Genomic DNA, 15296 nt, shown 5'->3' with positions numbered 1-15296 from the left:
ACAACAGCCCTTCCTTCAAAAAATAATAATAATAATTCCCAAACTACATTCTATATTTCCACTTCATTATTAAAAAATCGTCTTTTAACTCCTTCTATTTCTCCATTTCACTTTCTATCTGGGTTTGTTGCACTTTGAGATATCACCTTTATCACTCTGTCTTGTACCGTGAAACTTCGTATTTTTGAGACTGCCTATGGATTTTCACTTTTCTAGTCTAAATGTTTGTTACTTGAATGTTTATGACGGCACTGGATGTTTACTGCTGGTATCTGAATGTTATGTTAATGTTATACTGAATGTTACTATTACCCTCCTCAAACGTTCTGTAGTACTTTTGATCTATACGTTTGTAGGGTACGGTAGGCTAATACTTCAAACGTTTCTCTAGTAATCTTTTAAACGTTTCTCTGTTCATTTCTTCCTAGCATCTAACTGGTGGTAATGTTATATGTTCCGCAGTTCTATTACCTCAAAATGTTATCTAGTATTTTTTAATTTTGACGCTTCTATAATGTTTCAAACGTTTCTCTGGTAATCTTTTTCTGCTCACTTCTTCTAGCATCTAACTTTTTACTGTGGTAATGTTAAACAAATATTCTACAGTTGTTACCTGAAATTTTTTTTACAATCCATATTCTAGACGTTTCTTTGGCAGTCTTGAGCGTTTTTTCTAGTAATACTTTAAACGTTTCTTTGGTACTATCTTAAACGAACTTCTGGTACTACCTGAAACATTCTTTTGGTAGGCATAATATGTTAAACGTTTTTCTGGTACTACTTTCAACATTTCTCTACTCACTGTTTTTGGTTTCTTAATTTTGTATATACTTTTTTTTTTTGTTATTATTATAGGTCACAGGGAACTCCACACGATAAGGTTTGTCAAAAGGTTAAAACATGGATAGAGACTCGACTCTGATAACAGCCAGAGGTCAAGGTCAAAGGGCAAAGTCAAATACCAAAATCACCTTAAATAGTTTACATTTGATTTGTACCTAAGTTAGCGGAAGTGTTTAGGGTCAATCAAGAATGAAGCACTTCGATTTTGTCATGCTGAAGGTCAAAGTCACAGGGGAAGGTCTGATATTCGTCCCTTAAACAATTTGGTACACACAGATGTTGGAGTCTACACCACTGCAAACAGACCAATCCCAAAAAGGACAATCGGCCCAAAAAAAATAAACGCATGGGGTAATGGCAAAGCGCTGGTAAGGAAAACGAAAACAAACACAGAAAAATTAATATATTTTCCCTTTGGATGATGTAATAATTTAGTGCAATAGTTTACAAGACATATCGCGCGGAAATCCTAACCATAAAAAAAAATTGCGTAAAACGGACTACAACCTAGTCCTGCCACTTTCTAGCTATTATTGGTAAACTCTAGAATTCGAAATAATACCAATGTGCCCTGCTGTAGCCTCGGGAGTGACGGTACAGCATGGGAACGAGTGGTACAGTACATCAAATCACTGGCCCACTTTTTTTTTTTTTTTCTAATCTTTTCCCTTCACTTATTAGGCTTTCTCGTGGTATCCATCAACTTCAGGTCAGAAAATGTGCTCTTACCTATACAGCAGCCTGAAGTGACGCCACAGTGACAGGTAACGCCGTAACACTCAATTAAATAACATGTCAATCCACAGAACACTCACTCTGCTTTTCCCGCCCATTATTCGCCCCCTTACCATTTCGCTCCGTCATCCATAAAATGAGAATTGACTTCATTATTACCACTTCAGGCGATTTTATTTTACTTAGGATCTCTAATGGTGTTAATGGTAGATATATGTAACCCACTGTATTTAATTATTTGTCCAAATAACAAAGTATGATAAAAATGCATCTGGAAGTGAATAAATACGCAGTTATGACATGAACTAGCTTAAAATTAGCTCATTCAAGTACATTATGTTGCATTACAGTGAATACGAGTCAGAAAAGTAACATTTCTTCATGAGCCGAGGTGACGAAGTTCTTCAATACCGAACTCTCCAGCCGGGCCTTGACCCTAAAAAATTAGCCCTTCATTTACTTTCTTGACCTTTTGACCACCATGGCGTCTTTTTAACTTATTTTAGCAATCGAACTGAAGGCTTTATGGATGCTAAGCATGACGTTTTGTACTGATGGGGTTAAGAAAGTTAAAAAAACTGAGTCAAATGGTATTGACAGCATATAGAAAGTATAAAAAAAGCCACCGTAGTGGATACGAACTATTCTAAATTTATCTGCAAATGTGGATGATAACGAGATGATATAGCTTTTTACTGCAGTATTTTCACTGTTGTTTGTAGGGCGATGATGGCTAAGTAGGAAATTATGAGCAATGGCTACAGCAAGACTATCCACTCATCATTCAGTCTCATCTTGTCCCAGCATGATCATAGACCTGAGCTAGGCTATTCAGTCCCGACGATAAGGCGAGGGTGACCAGCCTCACTCTTCCCTGAGTGGCTTTATGTGTGCAATGAACTCCAAACAACTCTCAGATATATGAGTACAACCCTGCAGGCCCAATCCGGATGGAGTGCCTTAACCCACTAAACCAGCCGGAGTCATATGGTTATGCAGTTACCAACCAATGCAGTAAATTACTTCCTGACTTACAGGAAACCATTTGGCTTGTAATTCACTATAGTCACCTACAGGTAGCTCTACACTGAGTGAGTGGACGGTGGACACCCCCACCTACCACAGTATAGATACAGTACCTACCACAATATAGTTACACATACTAAATATGTAATTCTGACACATACTGTGTGTGTGTGTGTGTGTGACTGCATAAATGTGAAGGCAGCAGCTTAGGATTAATGTCTATCAACTGCATAAATCACTTGATTGCTGGTTCCTTGAAAGCAGTGATAAGAAACAGGGAAGTGTGCATGGAAGTGAAAAAGTTACTACATGACAGTATTGTGATACCAGCTCTAACATACGGAAGTGAAGCTTGGACATTGTTGGAAGGACACAAGTCAAGAGTGAGAGCAGTGGAAATGAGTTATTTAAGAGGAGCCTGTGGAGTCACGTGGAGAGACAGGCTGACGAATGAGGATATAAAGGAGCATTGTGGTGTGGATGTGGATGTGGATGTGATAGGAAGCGTTATGAGGAACACACTGAGGTGGTCTGGCCATGTGGAGAGGATGGAGGATGAAAGACTGACGAAGAGAGTGTATGTGAGTGAGGTGGAGGGGGGAAGAGGGAGGGGGAGGCCGAGGATGAGATGGAGGGATGGGGTGGAGAGGTATATGAGAGAGGGGTGTGTGAGTTGGGAGCAGGGCAGTGAAATGGCGGGGGACAGGGCGACTTGGAGGCGATTTGTTTGTGGCCACCCCAAACGGGATTGAGGCGTCTGGCAATAGACAGATAGATAGATAGTTCATTGTGCTGAAGTTCAGTCTTCCATTGTATAATGCCTGCAATGACCCATGTTACATCCAGGTCCCTAATTCTACTGCTGGGTGACCAGAGACAAGAAGGACACAAACTTTATCCAGTATATTTGTATCTAGAGCATTCTGACCAGATTTGGGCATTATTCATGTACCATACAGCTGCAAGCTAAAATGTGAGTGGACCTACAGAATCTGTACACTATATCTTTGTTACTGTTTTTATTTGTGTGAGTGTCTGTAGTACTGTGATCATTGTTATCTGTGCACTGTACAGTTGCAGATGGCTGTATTCATTTATCATAACCAATAAATGATTGCATTTATCGTACTGTATCATTTCGTGTTGTTTATAAAGGCTCCAACATGCTTGCGTGCATCAGCCTTGGTCACCTACTGGCAGTTCTCCACATTGCTCAATCTCCGGCAGGCTCCCTATTCAGTCCCTTAGTCCTGAGGTCACACTCTATGGGTGGCTTTATCCATATATTGTAACCAATAAATGATGTTATCTATGTGCTGTGATCGATGTAAATGTGTTGTTGTCAGTGTACTATGACCAGACTGTGACAGTATCCATGTGTTATACAGCTGCGGCAGATTGCAGCACAGGAACCTCAGACCGACAACGCCTCAGTGGGTACACAGAGCAGTCAGCGGCGCTCTCAGTTCTTCCGCAGCCAAAGCCGACCCCTGGTGGCCGAGGGCTCGACGACTCGTGGTGACTCCAATCGAACCAATGACTCCTCTCGCTACGACCCAAGCCGTGCGTCCACCAACACCAACCTTGCTAATCAGGTCAGTTGAGGCTGTGGTTAGGCCGTTCAGGGTAACAATCAGGTAACTCAGGATCATATTAAGGCTTTTCAAGGTTACAGTTAGGTTATTCAAGGATAAATTCAGGACATTCAAGGTCACAGCTAAGTCAGAGTCTATGAAAAATAAAATAGAAATTAGGAAACAACATGGAGGACAGATCATATTAGCAAGGAAAAAGTACAGGATGCACAATGAACTGACAAGTATTATTAAGAAGTTACAACAAAACATGAAGGACAGGTCATTTTAGCAAGACTAAAGTTTACAAAATAAGCTTTGGAAGAGAAATTGTAGGAAGGCTGTTATAATCAGAAGTCTGAAAACTAAGGACTTCTCAAGAACCCCAGACTACATCTTTGCACTACAGCTATTGTCATTACTGTATATAGTGGCTTTGTCCTTTGTCCATCAGCTTTCATCAATGTCTAACTCCATGTTTGTATTCTCACGCAAACTCTCTCTCCTCCTCCTCTTGCTCGCTCGGCTTCTCTCTAGCTGCAAATACCCGGAAGGCGCCTCTCTCGCTCCTCTCCCTCTGACCTCCAGCACTCTTCTCCTTCCCACCAACATGAGGATCTCCAACTCTCTCCTCCTTCCTTCTCCAATCACCATCATTCCCTCCACCTGTCCGACATGGGCCACCCACCCCACCAAAACCACCACCAGGAAGAGAGCCTACACCATTACCTCCTGCGACTTCACTTTGAAGGGGCTCTCAGGAGGAGCGTTGAAGAGATCAGAGAAAGTAAAAATGAGAAGCCATATGTAACACCAAATGAAGCACTGAATAAGCCACAAAATGATGCATCAAATGGGACCTCAACCAAAGCAACAAATGAAGCACTGAACAAAACAAATGAGAACTCAAACATAAATAACACTGAGACAGGAAAAAAGAACAGAAATGAAACTGATGCAACTGGCAACAAAATTGATGTAAGCAAGAATGAGATTGTAAATGAGACTAATACCGACACATCCAAAGCTGAGGCTACTGTGAACAGTTCAGTCAAGAAAAAAGCAGTCACAAAACTTGACAAGGCAATACAAAACCCTGACAATATTTCCCCAAAACATGAAACCATGAGTCTGGATAGTTCACCAGAAGACAAAAGCACCTCAAAGGATTGGGGAGAAACTCAGAATGAAAAAGGCTCAGTTAATGACCTAAGTGAAATAAAAAGCTCAGAAAATTCAGCAGAGGGAAACAGCAGAACATCCAAGAGTCCAGAAAACTCAGACCTGAACCCATCCTATCAGTCAAGTCAGGGCCGATCAGACAGCTTAGTCCTGCCTCTTCTACAACGTGATCGAACTCCGAGCATCAAGATCGACTTTGAGCCACACTATTGTCATGACTGGTTGACCCCGCCACACACTTCCCCAGTCTCATACTTGGGCCTGGCCCCCCCTTCCCCTGTTGCTGGGTTGGGCTGGGGCCGCTCGGTGCTCAGGAAGATGAAGAAGAGAGGCTTGTGCAAGAACAGTTTCATGAGTCCACCCAGAGCCAGCAGTGAGCCCGGGTCACGCCGGGGCAGCACCTTCTCCCATGTCCTCTACCAGGTCAGTCAGATTCTTCAAGCAGGCCACACACCACCTGCATCTTTGGAATATATGAGCCTCACTACACTGCAGCTGGAATCAGGCACAGGGCCTAATTATCTAGTGAAATAAGAAGCTTTGTAGCACCTCTTCCTTAGCTATTTGTTTTGCATATTACAGTTCAGTATTCTCACATATATTACTAATTTTAAAACCAACGTACTTTGCCTCAATAGTATGTGGAGGATACTGGGGTGTAATGTGCATATAAGTCACTATTACACTTTAGTACTCTCTCATATTTGCTATCATTTTAATTTCAATATACTTTGCCTTAACTGTGCAGAAGAGGATACTGAGGTGTAATGTCTATAATGAATCACTAAGGAAGAGGTCTCACAAAATCTCCAAAGCCTCTTAGATATTCTTGTACAATTTATCCCACTGTGTGGGCTGGGATTTTGAAAGAGGCATACCCAATTTCATAATGCCACCTTATGGGCATTCTGTTTCTCACTGCAACCCATATTCTAGGAGGTATAGGAGACTCTACAGTGCCTCATCAGTACCAATTCATTCTGCATATTACACCTTGGTATCCTGCTGTGCGTTACTCATGCAAACTTCGTTGGTATTAAAGTAGCATGAATAACATACAAGAAAATGTTAAGGTGTGATGCTAAAAATAATTCGCTACAGAAGACATGCTACGAAGACACCTGTGGCACTAATTATACAGCTCTGTCATCTAAACTATGTCTACGGAAAACCAGATGCCCAGTAGGTAACCTAATGATTCATGGTGTTCTAACTTTACCCTAACCTATACCACACAAAATGCATCTGAATATACCCAATTTGACCTCACTGTGACTCTGCCCTATAACCGGTCATACAAATGGTAAGTCGGAAATTTCAGTGTGCTTCTTATGAGTCGATGGATAGGTGGCATATGAGACTCCATAACACTTCTTCCTTAGTGATTTATTTTGCATGTTCGCGCCCTGCTGTTGCAGTGTTGGTAGGGGTAGCGCTCTCCTGTGACTCTAGCAGGGCTACATGATCTGATGGGTCTACTTTAGGGATTAATCCCTTTTTTTTTTATTTTTTTTTTTATTTATTTTTTTTTTTGCATATAACATTTATGATGGAAGTTTAGAGGGTGAAGTGTTTGAAAGGGTACAACAAGGAAGAAAGGTTGCTGGTCCCTTGAAAGCAGTGATAAGAAACAGGGACGTGAGCATGGAAGTGAAAAAGTTACTACATGGCAGTACAGTGTTGTGATACCAACTCTAACATATGGAAGTGAAGCTTGGACCTTATTGGAGGGACAGAAGTCAAGAGGTGAGAGCAGTGGAAACGAGTTATTTGAGAGGAGCATGTGGAGTCACACGGAGAGACAGACTGACAAATGAGGAAGTGAAGAAGCATTGTGGTGTGGATGTGGATGTGATAGGAAGCATTAGGAGAAACAGACTGAGGTGGTTTGGCCATGTGAAGATGATGGAGAGCGAGAGACTAATGAGGTGAATGTATGTGAGTGAGGTGGAGGAGGGGAGAGGGAGGGGGAGGCCAAAGATGAGATGGAAATGAGAGAGGGAGGTGTGAGCTGCAAGCAGGGCAGTGAAATAGCGGGGGACAGGATGACATGGAAGCGGTTTGTTTGTGGCCATCCCTTACCTTACAGGATTAAGGCGTCTGAGAATAGACAGATAGAAAGATAGACATATTATTATTGACATAGCTTGCATCACCAACATACAAGGGTATACTGTGATGCTATTTCCAGAAAAAATCATTAAGAAAGAGACATTAGGAAATCTCCAGTCACTTAGGCTGGGTTAGATGCAGTAAAGTTATGCCAGGTGGAGTCAGGCTGGGTCAGGTGCGGTAAAGTTATGTCAGGTGGAGTCAGGTTGGGTCAGATGCAGTAAAGCTATGCCAGGTGGAGCCAGGCTGGGTCAGGTGCAGTAAAGTTATGTGAGGTGGAGTCAGGCTGGGTCAGGTGCAGTAAAGTTATGCCAGATGGAGTCAGGCTGGGTCAGGTGCAGTAAAGCCATGCCAGGTGGAGTTAGGTTGGGCCAGGTCATCCCTTGACCAATTAATGCATGAAACTAGACCTTCTCACTGGCCACCCTGGGAGTTACAGCACAGGCAAATCGGCCACTTTGGATCTGTGAATTATAGTATACCAGATAACACTGCATCTCACGGTATATTACTGATATTTTGCTCTTTCACCAAGAATTTAAAGAATAATAGCAGTAAGGCAACAAAACACTTACAGTACTCTTCAAACAAAGATAAAGAAGCATTGACCAATTTAACTGAGAGAAATGACATAGAAGACAATAAATCAATACATAAATAAATAAATAACCATACTAATATTGGAATTTCAAATTTTGGCCAACAAGGTTAATACGCTCATAATTTAACTACATAAGTGCAAACAGTAAGGAACAAACCAAACAGACAGAACTGACAGATAACAAAAAATAGTTGAGTATTCAGCTTTTGTGTAAAAAGTATATAGACACAAAAACTATGCTAAACATGGTCATACAAGCTTCTAGCTGGGAGGCTGGACCTTTGCTGGTATTAGTTGAAGTTCTAGTTAAATGCATGGATATTGTACTGTAATGGTAGTATATCAACCCAGGTCTGTCTGGCTGAGCAGACTGATGTAAAAGCATCTGTAAACTCCATTAGGAATTTTGATTTTGATGAGACATACGAATCATATTCATGATATATAAAAAATAATAGGGTAAGTTTCAATTGTTTGAAAATTATCCTATGGACAGAAATAACAGGCATATTCAAGGCAGCATCCATTGGCCATTAAACTGGTTTCCTGTGACCCCTGAATGGCATGAGTGAGCACCTGAGGGCAGCTCCTCACCTGGGCAGCTAATGTGACCAGCTGGTAATTGGAGGAAAGGAATGGCACCCAGGGGAGCTGTTGGCCACTAACGACGTGCTGGACTGGTCAACTGGTGGGGAGGGACTGGGGGTGTGTGTGGCTGGGGGTAGGAAAGCATGTATGCAATATTTATATTGCATCTATCCGTCTACCTATCTATCTGTCTATGTAACTATCTCTTCATCTATCTATATTAAACATTAGTCAGTCATTTAGTGAGCGAGTCAGTCATTAAAGAGTCCTGGCAAGAGAAACAGTACATTCTTAATTTCCCTGGTCATCAACAACACAAGACATGGAGGTAAAAATAATATCATTCAACTCTTATCGTCTCCTCTGGCCCTGCATCTCATTTCTGTGTTAATTTCCTCCACTGCATGCTAATCTTTCTTACTTTTTCCTGCCAGCTTTGGCTGGAGGGACTGGTGGGTGGGAGAGTGTCTTCTGCTTTTTCTACCCACAGATAAAGATGAGATAAGGTAAAAATGTTCCTTATCATTTCAGCTCTGTCCTCTACACAGTGATAATGTCTATCTATTCCTGCTCCCTTTGACCATTTTTATTCAGCTCTGGAGCAGCTCTGTAATGGTAAAATGTACAGTCAGTATCAAAGGTCTGCCCTGTTGTCTGCCCTGCTTTTTTCTCCATGAACTCTGAAACTTAGTTTTGTGAATCCACAGTGATCAACCCCAATAACAGTGATCTGTGGCAAACAAAGTTATAATTGTCAACTGCTTAACACTACCCATACTTATTTTCAAAATACACAGAGAAAAAAGCTGGAGACCGATTAACACTGTCATAACTAAATATATGCTCAGGTACTCCACTCAGTCTAAAACCCGATTACTGTATTCAGTCTCGGGAAATTTTAGCAGTCAGAGCACTAAACATAATCCCAATTAAAAACAACCCATTCAATATAGCACTGTATTTTTCAGTTTATTCTTTGTAATGCACTAAAAATAATCCCAATTAAAAATAACCCATTCAATAAAGCACTGTACTTTTCAGCTTATTCATCCTCATTTCTGACAATTTTATTCAGCTCCAGATAAACTTTTTGGACAGATAGGGCCTTTATGGACTCTTGCATATCTGTGTCTCCCCAAAACTAATAATGAAATGAAAAAAATAAAAAATAAATATATATAATCATCCATCTTTGTTCATCTATAAAGGCTCACATGTGCTTGTATGCATTGTCCTTGGTCACTCACTGGCAACTCTCCACTCAGTTCAATCTCTAGCAGCCTCTTTGTTCAGCCCCAATAATCAAATAAATAAAAAAATACATAAATAAACACAGGTGGTCAATAAGTAACCTAAAGGCAATGAAACATGCCACTGAATAGAAGAGTTAAGCCCTTTCCTCATTATGAACACTCCTAGGTATTCAATAGAGATACTGTAGAGCTAAACACACTTCCTTTTGTTGATGTTGCTTTGCATCTACCTACAGCCAGATGCCTTGATCCCAGAAGGGGTGGCCACAAATATATCACCTCCATGTCACTCTGTCCTCAGCCATCAGGTTGCCCTCTCTCCACCTCACACTCTAATGACTTACCATCCAATATTCACTTTACCTAATGTCATGTCTATATGCTTAAATTATATGCAATAAATGTGTAGGTTTTAGACAGTGCTGAATATCTGCATCTGTGTGTGAAGTACCTAAGCTCTGTATGGGTATATCAAGTACAGGTATGTTCTGAATGCATATATGTGTATATTCATGTATGTTTTTTGCCACTGCATGTTTATGTATGTTTTTGTATGTTTGGTAGTGCTTGAATATATTTTGTATATATATATACTGTATTACGTATGTTTTATGTGTGCTTTCAATATGTAATCCTGTTATTCATGCACAGTATGTCTGTGTATGTATTTTGCAGGAATATTATGTATGCTTTGGTATGTATCTTTCTGTGTTTTGTGTCCTTATTCATGTATGATATTATAACTTCATGCACAGTATGTTCTGTATATATTATGTACTCTGTGTTTGTATTTATGTATGTTTTTGTGTGTATTTTCTACATTTTATGTATGATCTCATGTGTGCTTCTAAGCAATCATGTATGTACTTATGTATACTCCCATACATACACATCACAATGTATACATAAGACTGCAGACCCTCCTGCCATTCCTCAGATTTCATGGATCTTGACTGACCTATAAGTAAAACTCATGACAGGGTGAAGGTGAGGGTGAAGGCAACAGGCAGTAGTGATGATGATGATAATGTTGATGATGATGATGATGATGATATTGATGATGATGAACACTCTTGATGTGAGGAGGTTAATGGAGGCTGTAGTATATAACACCACCTCCAGTTTGAAGTTTGTCCTAATCTGAAGTAATTCATCTATCATGAAGCAGTGTGCACCTTTGGACAGAAAATGGTGAGGAACACTCAATCTCCCTTATCACCCTGCTATTGACTAAATGACCACACTGCAATGAAGTAATAACCCACAAACTGTCACATTAGCATCACTTACCTAACCAATCACTCACCCTCACTGGGTCAAGTGCAGAGGGAGTGAACTGCAGTTTAGAAGGTCCTGAGTTCCAACCAGGGAGAGACAGGAAACAGTCTGAGGATCTGGAGATTGTTTAACATTGTACTGTACTAAGGGAATGGACTGTCTGGCATAGGCTCTGTTAAACAGCATACAAGAAAAATAAATATATAAGTATCACCGTTATCATCATCCTGACTTTCTCCCAACTAGAGTTTGGGTTAGGTAAGTTTCACAAACAGGGAAAGAGAATGCATAAAAGCAGAAAATCTGTCAAAAAGCTTGCCAAACAAAATGGGCCATACAATCATTCACACATCATTTAAGCCCCTGGAATCCTGCCTTCACCTTACAGGCCTAACCATCTGCACATATATTTTGCATTTTCCTTTACAGATGCACCTCATATAAAAGAGTCAATCCGTCTACAGTTAAGTTGAAAATGGGGTGCCAAACCTATGTCATGTCCTGCTCTTTTCATAGCTACTTCATCATCATGATCCAGTAGGTATGCTATGTTATTTAGTGCCCATATGGTGACATGTGAGGATGTGTGGCACTATCTGTGGAATATGAGAAGTCTGTTGGTCCTAAGTGAACTGACTGTCTGGTGTATCCTTACGGCAAACAGCATGCAATAACTTAATCCTTCCTTGCCCCAGCAGCAGCACGGGGGCCTGAGGTTTGGCTATTGGATCCAGATATTCAAGGCAAGGGTAAAGTACTATATGCAAAAAATAATAATAATCAAACTCACAGACAAGTATTAACCCAGTACTTAAAAACTTCCATCCAAGTCATCCCTAACTACTCAATGCTCATTAACTCACAAGCCATCAATCGTTCAATTGTTTTACCCTATGGCTCCCTTCATTCATATGACATCCTTTCTAGTTTATTTCTGCTGCTGCCACATAATTCTACTCATCCTAGAAAAAGACTTTCATATTCTAAGAGCATAATTAGGGCTGTGCTAAACCCCAGTTCTAATAGTTGATCTTAATCATCATCATCATCATCAACTTAAATTAATACCTGATCCTAATATTTGATCTTAATCTCAAAAAGGTACAGTAAGGCACCAGGTTTCATGCCTAATAGGGACCGTGAAAAGTGCTGCCAAAGTTAGGGCATTGATCTTATGGGAAATAAGTTAAGAGGGACCAGGCCTGAAAAAAAACTCACCCCCCTAGTGCAATTCTTAAAGTTACCTGAAATGTTGCTATTAACACATCAAACCATAAAGCAACATTAAATTAACAATAAAACATTACAAAATCATAAAATACACTTAAGAACAGTATGTATTAGCAATATTACTTACACATGTAACACACACACTCCCTCAATTCAAACATAACACTCACAGGTTCCAGGTTCATGCTTTCTTACACCATTTCCATTATCACCCAGTCCACCTCCAGCTCCACTTGAAGCACAAGATGACATATTCCTGTCAATTACTAATCTAGGATGCGAGAGTGTAACACTCAACTTGCAGATACACTGAACACGTGCGGGAAACAGGCCAAAACAGAATGTTGGCGCTGTCACCATGGCAAGAATCCGAAACTTGTGCTGCCGGAGGGCACAAAAGTGTGTTTTTTAGTTGCAAATGTGCAGTCATAGGAATACAGTATTTGATGGTTGCTGCCAAGGTATGATTTTGCCAATGTGGATACCGTGAAGCCTGCAGCCTTTCTATAATAAGAATGTGGCAAGAATAAAGTGAAGAGGATGTCCTTAGATAGAATGGGTTAACCGCAAAAGACAACCCTCATATTTCATTCCGGCTAACATTAAGCTAACCCTCTTACAACATCTGTGACTCTCTGACAATATCATATTACCTCTAACACCACTTACCAACACTCTCACAATATTTACCAACCCTCTAACAACATCTAATGGCTTCTGACAACATATAACAACTTCCAACAACATTTAATAACTCCTACAATATTTAACCTCTTATGACATTTAATAACCTCTAATAACATTTAACTACCCTCTAACAACATCTAACCAACCTGCAACAACATTCTACAATCCTCTAACAACATCAAACGACCCCACAGGTAACGCACGCCAGTAAGCGAGAGGTCAATGCAGCCAAGAGTCTAAGCATCATCGTTCTCTTCTTCATGATCAGCTGGTTTCCCCTCTATACCATCAACTGCGTGGCAGCCTTCTGTTCACACTGTCACTTTCCCCCAGGCCTCATGTTCTTCACTATCATCCTCAGCCACCTCAACTCGGCCATCAATCCCTTCCTCTATGCCTACCATATGAATGTAAGTATTGATACTCTGTTCATTCATTTGTTTATGAAGACTCCAACATGAATGCACGCCTTGACCTAGCAAACCTATACCAGTTAGCCCTTCCAAAACTTCCTTTACTGTACATTTATCAAACTGAATGAACAAATACAAAATGTATCACTCTTCACTGCTACCTTTGTGCCTCAATCACTTCCTCTATGCCTACCACAAGAATGTGAGTACTGTCTAGTACTAACATGTTCTTAACTGTTAACTCTACTACTCTTCACTACAATCTTCATACTCCACTCCCTGTCTATTTACCACATGAATGAGCACCATTATCTGTTGCTACCATATTTTGTTACTGAACTGACAGTAGTGTCCTTCTGCAGGACTTCCGCCAAGCCCTGAAGAGGTTTGTGCACCACCGTGTGATGCGTCGACCACTGGAGGATTACATGTTCACCCGCAGCCTGGCCTCCACACACCATTACTCCACCCACAACCGCCTCCAAAATATGGTTGACTCCCCACACCTCCACACCCCATACTCCCACACCCCACTGACTGGCTCACCCCTTCCTGGTACTCCATTGGATGATCTTCGATCACGTTCCTCTACCCTTGGCAGCTGCGGCCATTGGCATTACTCTCCCAGGGGCATATCACCCAGTTCCCATCCATCCTCACCCGTTCTCACGACGGATGGTTGTCACAATCTATTTGACGAACCTCCCCGCCCTCGAGCCGCAACCTTCACCTCCTTCCATGTTTCTGACAGTTCAAAATCTCCTGCCAAGCCAACGGACTGTGCTTCTCATCCTCTCCTCACCCCTTCCACAACTACATTATGTGTGCCACCCACACAATACCAACAGCATTTACCTAAATTTTATATCCACACAACACCACAGGCATATCTATACAATCCACCCCCACTGCAGTACAGAACTTCAGGACCTTCACACTCAGCACAAAGCACACACACTTCAAAACCAAAAAACCAGCCATCACAAAATCCAAATATCTCTACACCCCAAGATCCTTCCCAGCACTCCCTCTCTCAAGACACACCCAGTGAGGAGATAACACAACTGGTAAGAAGAGATTCAGAAACATCAGAAGCTTGCACTCAGGTTGAATGTGATACTCAGACACAAAATACAGAATCTAATGATAACAAAGAAGCCAGCCCAGATACAGAGGCAACAGTGCTAGCAGAGCAGCAACCTGATATTCTTAAAGGTACCAGCCCTGTCATACCCTCCTCTCAGGATGCGTGTAACTCTCCACCCAATATTGATTCCCAACTGAGTGGAGAATCGCCAGTATTAATGGCTGGTTCAGATGACACAGATACACAGTGCAGTGATCAGCTGAAAGGAACCTGTAGTGAACGTGAACATAACAAAAATGAGTCAATATTTGAAGTGCTGCACATAGAGGAGGAAAGCACAGAAGAAACAAAAAACTTAACAACTTTCTCCCCTCTTCCTACAACAGAAAATAAAGGAGAAATGAAGGAGGAAGGAGGAGAAATGCCCACTGAAGTCACAGATACTGGTACTTGTAACGAAGACAGGGTAATAAACAAAAGCCCTTCTCTGCCACAGCTTATGACAACTAAGGAAAGAGACACAAATGCAAGAAGATCCTTCCAAACATCTCTGTCTCTTCACATCACCACAGACATCCAAGGAGAAATAGGAGACATTAATGCTCCTTCTCCTTCACTTGCAAAACCTACCTTTGAAGAAGAAAGTGGGATGCCAAGATGCATATCTTTATCTCCCACTTCCCATCC

Source organism: Coenobita brevimanus, chromosome 107 (assembly GCF_032717465.1).
Source record: "Coenobita brevimanus isolate Jiangsu-jjx chromosome 107, ASM3271746v2, whole genome shotgun sequence".
NCBI classification, from domain to species: domain Eukaryota; kingdom Metazoa; phylum Arthropoda; class Malacostraca; order Decapoda; family Coenobitidae; genus Coenobita; species Coenobita brevimanus.
The sequence above is the reverse complement of the archived record's forward strand: the minus strand, read 5'-3'. Positions refer to the sequence as shown.